Source organism: Condylura cristata, unplaced genomic scaffold, assembly GCF_000260355.1.
Source record: "Condylura cristata isolate star-nosed mole 26May11 unplaced genomic scaffold, ConCri1.0 scaffold00022, whole genome shotgun sequence".
Lineage (NCBI taxonomy): Eukaryota > Metazoa > Chordata > Mammalia > Eulipotyphla > Talpidae > Condylura > Condylura cristata.
This window is the reverse complement of record NW_004567123.1, coordinates 31,231,548-31,237,143: the sequence shown is the minus strand read 5'-3', so window position 1 is coordinate 31,237,143 and position 5,596 is coordinate 31,231,548. Positions and strand designations below refer to the sequence as shown.

Genomic DNA, 5,596 nt, shown 5'->3' with positions numbered 1-5,596 from the left:
CCCCCCGGCAATTTCTTGGCCGGAGAGGAGGCTGAAGGACACAGCAGGGCCCTTGGGAAGCCTGGCTCCTGCGGACTGCAGGTGGATGCCTGCGCCCCTCTGCCCTCCTGGCTGTGCTCTGCTGCACCCCCACTAGACCTTGGTCTATAAAATGAGGCGACGCCCCCCTCTCTGCAGGTGTTCTGGGCCTGCCAGCCCTCACCCTGGCCTCCCTGGGGCATGGAAATCAGTCGGACTCTTCAGCCCCACCATGGGCATGACCAGGCACGTCTTGTCCACCTCACACAGCAAGTGGGTGGGAAACAAGCCCAAGAGGGCTCAGGCTTCTCCCAAGACCACTTCCTCCAAGATCACAAAGCCAGATACCCTGAATTCCAGCACTGGACATTTGCCCCACCACGTCGTGTCTGTGAGGTTGTCTCTCCATCTGCCAAATGGGATCCAGAGTAGACCCCTGTGGGCTGCCAGGCCTGGGATCTGGAATTTTGGAGTCTCAGAATCAGGAATTTTTGAGTCCCGGGAACTGGAATTTTGGTGATCAGGGAAGGGCTGGTGAAATTTGCCTGGGTGTATGCTGCCCCCATGTGGCCATATCTGGGAGTGCGGACTACTTGAAATTGATCCTTTTGATGACCCACCCACTGGCCGCCTGGCTTTGGGATACAGAGAAGTCAGCACTGTGGATACAATAGGTGCTCACAGATCAGCAACAGGTCACTAAAAGATATTTAAATGTCTTCAAATAGACAAAAGACATTCATTTCCACTCAGTCATGCATCAAATCATTAGCACCTGCTATGGTTCAGGCCCTAGAGACACACTCAGGAATGAAGCGTAAGCAGTACCTGTACTCAGGGAGCAGATGTCCCTCTTAGGGGCTAGTAAGCACCACGGAGAAAATACAGCAGGGTGGGAACTCAGAGATTTGATTTTGACTTTAACATAGTCGAGGAGGCCTGCCTCACTGAGGTAGTTTGAGCAGGAACATGAATGCAGTGAGGAATCAGGCCATACATCTATCTGGGGAAAGGCCGCCAGGCAGGAGAGGCCAGCAGGTGCAAAGGCCCTGAGGCAGAAGCACGCCTGACCCACGAGGGTGGAGCGGAGGGCCAGCTGAGCCGCAAAGAGCTTCGTGGGCCTTTGTAGAGTCAGTGGCTTTTGCCGGCCAGAGGAAGCCACTGAACACTCTGAGTAAGGGGGAAGAACTCCCTCGGATTCCACAGGACCCCCCTGGCCACCCGGAGAAGATGGATGGCGACACAGGCGGTAAGGGCAGGCAGGAGGTGACACAGGCGGTGACAGCGGGCTCCGCCGGGCGGGGGCTGAGTTGGTGAGAAGCAGCCAGGTTCCGAATCTGTTTAGACGGACCTGTCAGCAGACCCAGTCGTATGGACCAAGTGGCCACACGCGCCATTCCCTCGGCCCTCGATGGCCAAGGCGGACGACCTCGCAAGCACTGGCGATGAAAAGGAAAATGTGATAAACTGGCCTGCAGCACAATTTAAAACTTCTGGACCTCTCAGACATAATCAGCAGACCAAAAAGGCAGCCAGGACACAGAACTGGGAGGGTGCTTCAGGTCAGGCATCTGACAAGGGGCGAAAGTCCAGAGCATGTGAAAACTCCTACAACTCAGCCACCAAACACTGCCGCTTAAAAATGGACTTGAGGCCGTCCCTGGTGGCGCAGCGGGTTAAAGCACAGCACTGAGAAGCTTGAGCCACTTCCGCATGAGTTCGATCCCCGCCTGCCCCGGAGGTGACCACATGGCGCGGCAGACCTCTCCTGACCTGCCCGCTGCTCCCCTCAGCAGTGTACTTCATCAATCTGCCTGTTCTGCTCCCCACTCTGTCTCTGGTGAAGCCTCTCACCGCCCCTGAGCCTCTGGCCTGTACCCCAGTTCTGTATGCACAAATAAATAAATCTTTTTAAAAATAATAATAATAAAATAAAAATGGACTTGAAACGCACTTCGCAAAGATCTGTAAAAACCTAATAAGCACCTGAAAAGGTGCTCCATGTCACCCATCATCAGGAGGATGCAGGTCAAGACCATAAGGAGCAGCCACTCACACCCACGAGAAGGTCCCTACTGAGGAAAGCAGAAAACAGCACGAGTTGGCAAAGCTGCGAAGATTCCAAGACGTCTGGGTTAGCGGGATAGAAAAATGATGAAGCGGCCCTCCCTGGTGTGCAAAGGCTAGCACGCAGCACTGCAAGCTGGCCACAACCGCTTCAGTGTGAGTCTGATCCCTGGCCCGGAGGTGACCTACAGGGCACAGCAGACCTCTCCTGACTTGTCCGCTGCTCCCCTCAGCAGTGTGCTTCATCAGTCGGCCTGTTCTCCTCCTCACTTTCTCTCTCTTGAGTCCTCTCACCGCCCCTGCACCTCTGGCCTGTACCCCAGTTCTAGATGCATAAACAAATAAATCTTTTTTAAAAAAGAAAAATGAAGGCAATACTGGACACACAGTGGTAGTTGCCCCAAAAATGAAGCTGAGAGGGACGTGATACAGCAGGTCCATATCTGGCTGCAAACCCAAAGAGCAGGAAGCATCCCTCTGCTGGGAGCCCACAGGAGCTAGATCATCTCTGCTCCTCCACACAGTCACACAGTGGAGTCACGCAGGCGGTGAGCAGGTGCTCAGTGATTTGGGGGCCCAACCAGGGAAAACAACACTCTGGTCTCCCCCACAGCCTCCAACCTGGGCTCAGTGGCCTCTCTGGTGTACTGTCTAGATTCGCCACCAGGGGGCGAGAGAGCAGGTGGCCACAGGTGCGGGCCTGGGAAAGCACGGGGTGGCCCTGGGAGCTCGGAGACCCAGCGAAGGCCCCTCCCAGCCCAGGTCTGGAGAGAAAGTTCCCATCCTTATGCCTCCTCCTCAACTTCAAACTCGGCATCCCCCTCGACTCGGCTGCCTCCAGGTACAGAGGTGCCAACCACGGAGAAACGCAGCAAACTTGACGAACCTCCAAAATCCGGCACCAAGCGAAAAACAAGGCACAAGACACAAAGAGAAAGCACAGGCCGGCCCATGAGATGACAGTAGGCCAACCCTATTTGGTAGGATTAGGTTGGGGGGGGGGGGTGCGAGGGCTTTTTGTGGGGTTTTTTTTGTTTTTTTTTGTTTTTTGTTTTTTTGTTTTTTGCCTTTTATACGAGTACGCATCCACCTAATTTAACCAATATGGGTAAGTATCCCCAAACCTCAAAGACGACCTACAACGCGCACAAATAGAACACCCTACTTCAGAGAGTGGGGGAAACAGAGCTCTATTACGGGCAAAGGTAATCTATGATGAAAAAGGGCAGACAGGGGCTGCCTCGGGGAGGAACCAACAGGGCAGAGGCAGGAGAGATTTTGAGGGTGCAGGAGAATGTCCGTGTGTGTTTCCAACGGCTGCCGTCGCAACGTGCCACAAACCAATAGCTGAAAATGACATAAATGCACCTCTCTCCCGGTTGTGGGGCCCAGAAACCTGGAATCGGAGCCCCGCTGCCCCTGAAGGCTCCATGAAGGAATCTCTCCTTGCTCCTCCGGTTTGTGGGAACTGCAGCCGGAAGGCCTGGGCCCCGCTGACTGCAGCTGCCTCCGGCTCCTCTCATGCCCCTTCCCCGGAGTGTGTCTGCGTCTGTTCTTCCTCCCATAACGGCGCCAACCCTGGAGTTGGGCCCTCCAGTCCAGCGTGAGTGACCACTGCAGGTCCTGTTTGCAAACGAGGCCACAGGCACCAGTATCAGGCCCCAATCTCACCTGCCGAGGGGCGTAGTCCACCTGTTCTGTCTCCGGAGCTGGGACAGCCCGGGACAAGGATTGGGGAAACGACCTCAAGGACACCTGAGGTTTGTGCGCTTCTCCAACAGAGGAACGACCACTGGATCCAGCCAGTGCAGTGTGTGACGGCGATTTGGGGTGAGTCCTACCGGTGTCTGCAACTTTCTCTGCATTTATTTGCCCTCGGTCAGGGTCTTCCACTAGGAACACTCCCTCTGTCTTTCTCAAGGTCAGTCTTGACCTGGATGCTTCTGAAGAGGTCGGGCCCATTACCTCACACAAGTTCCCTCCTGTGGGTCTGTCTGAAATTGCTCACAGCTGGACCAGGCTATGCACCCCACTAGGACCCCAGGTGGTGCTGTGTCCTCACAGGACTGTCCCCTTTCCTGTGACGTGGATACTGACCACTCGGCCAGGGTGACAGGACCACTGTTCCCTGACTGTGTCTCCGTGACGAGGAAGTACCTCACAGTGGGGTATCTCTGATCTGCTGCTTCAGTTCCTCCTCCCACTTTCACCCAATTTTAACACCCCTCTGTAATCAGTTACCGCAGTGTTTTAAGTGACACCCCCCCCCCAACTTAGCTGCCCCAAATCAGGCTCATTAAGTGCTCACAGCCTCTGAGGGTCCAGAATTCAGGAGTGCCTTGGCCGGGAGGTTCTGACTGCTGCAGTTCTCAGGGAGCTGAGCTGGGGTGGCACTCCCCAGTGGGAACACGGCGGCGCAGACTTTAAACTTTCCTGCAGCCACAGCTGAAACCGCAGACAAAGCCACGAGTGAAATTCACTCTGGTGATGTCTTTTACTTAACCCAAACAGCTAAAATCTTCTCATTTCAACAGGTACTCGGTGTAAAAAATTTAACAAGGCATCTGCCATCTTTCGTCATGCCGATTTTGAGATTCCGGGTGTACTGACCACTCGGTGACCCCTCGGTGTCCACTTGGGGTTGGAGAACAAGGTCAGCGGTTGTTGAGCCCCGCGGGGAGAGCTGCAGGTTCTGCGAGCCAGGCGGCTGGCTCCTGGGCCCCTCTGGCCCCAACCTAACGGCTCTCCCCCCTCCCCGCCCTTCAGTGACCTCATCACGTGGACACTGCCCTCCCCAGAGAGGGTGACCACTGAGAGCCTGTGACGCACAAGGCCCTTCTGACCCCCTTTCCAGCCCAGCGTCACTTCCACCAGACTGCACCCTTGGAATCAATCACGAGTCCAGCCCCCACGCCAAGGGAAGTGAACCCACTGCACCGAAGGGGCCAAAGAATGGGGACCACACCTTCAAATCACCACGCACACCCCTTTCTTGGCGCAGTGATCTCAGCACAGCCCCCCCATGTGATCTCGTCCTGTGGGCTCCGAATCCACCCCTCCCGCTATGCCTCTGATGCCCCACCTGCCCCTCTTGGGCATCCTTTCGGGGGCCGGGGTCCTTCCGCCGTGGCCCCTCGTTCTCGGAGCACACAGAGATGTTCTAGGCTCAATGTCTACCTCTCCTTCCGCCAGTGCCGGTTCCTCTCCATGGGAAATGGCACCTGCACCCCACATCTGGGTGCTCTCCCGCTTTTCAGTGTTTACAAGCTCTCTCCTAGGCTGTGGCGTTTCCTATGCTAATGAGCTCGCCCCCCTGGGCCGTGGTTTCCCTCTTCTCAACTGCTCCCACATCGCCTTGTTTCCCATCAGGCTGCTGTCTCTTCTGCTGTTTGTCTGCAGGGCTTGCTTGTATATTCCAAGTACTTCTGTTTGAGACGCTGCAGCCCCTCCAATTATGACGTCTGTCTTCTTGTCCCTAGTGGATCCTTGGGCCAGACTCCTTTATTTTGAA

At 55.5% G+C, this 5,596-nt stretch overlaps 1 long non-coding RNA gene across 1 annotated transcript; it reads left to right on the top strand.

The window, feature by feature from the left end:
- The first annotated feature begins 3,145 nt into the window (after positions 1-3,145).
- On the top strand, positions 3,146-5,596 carry LOC105853933. The gene is made up of 3 exons (XR_001145684.1): positions 3,146-3,915; positions 4,620-4,738; positions 4,852-5,596. It is a non-coding gene; the product is annotated as an uncharacterized LOC105853933 (long non-coding RNA).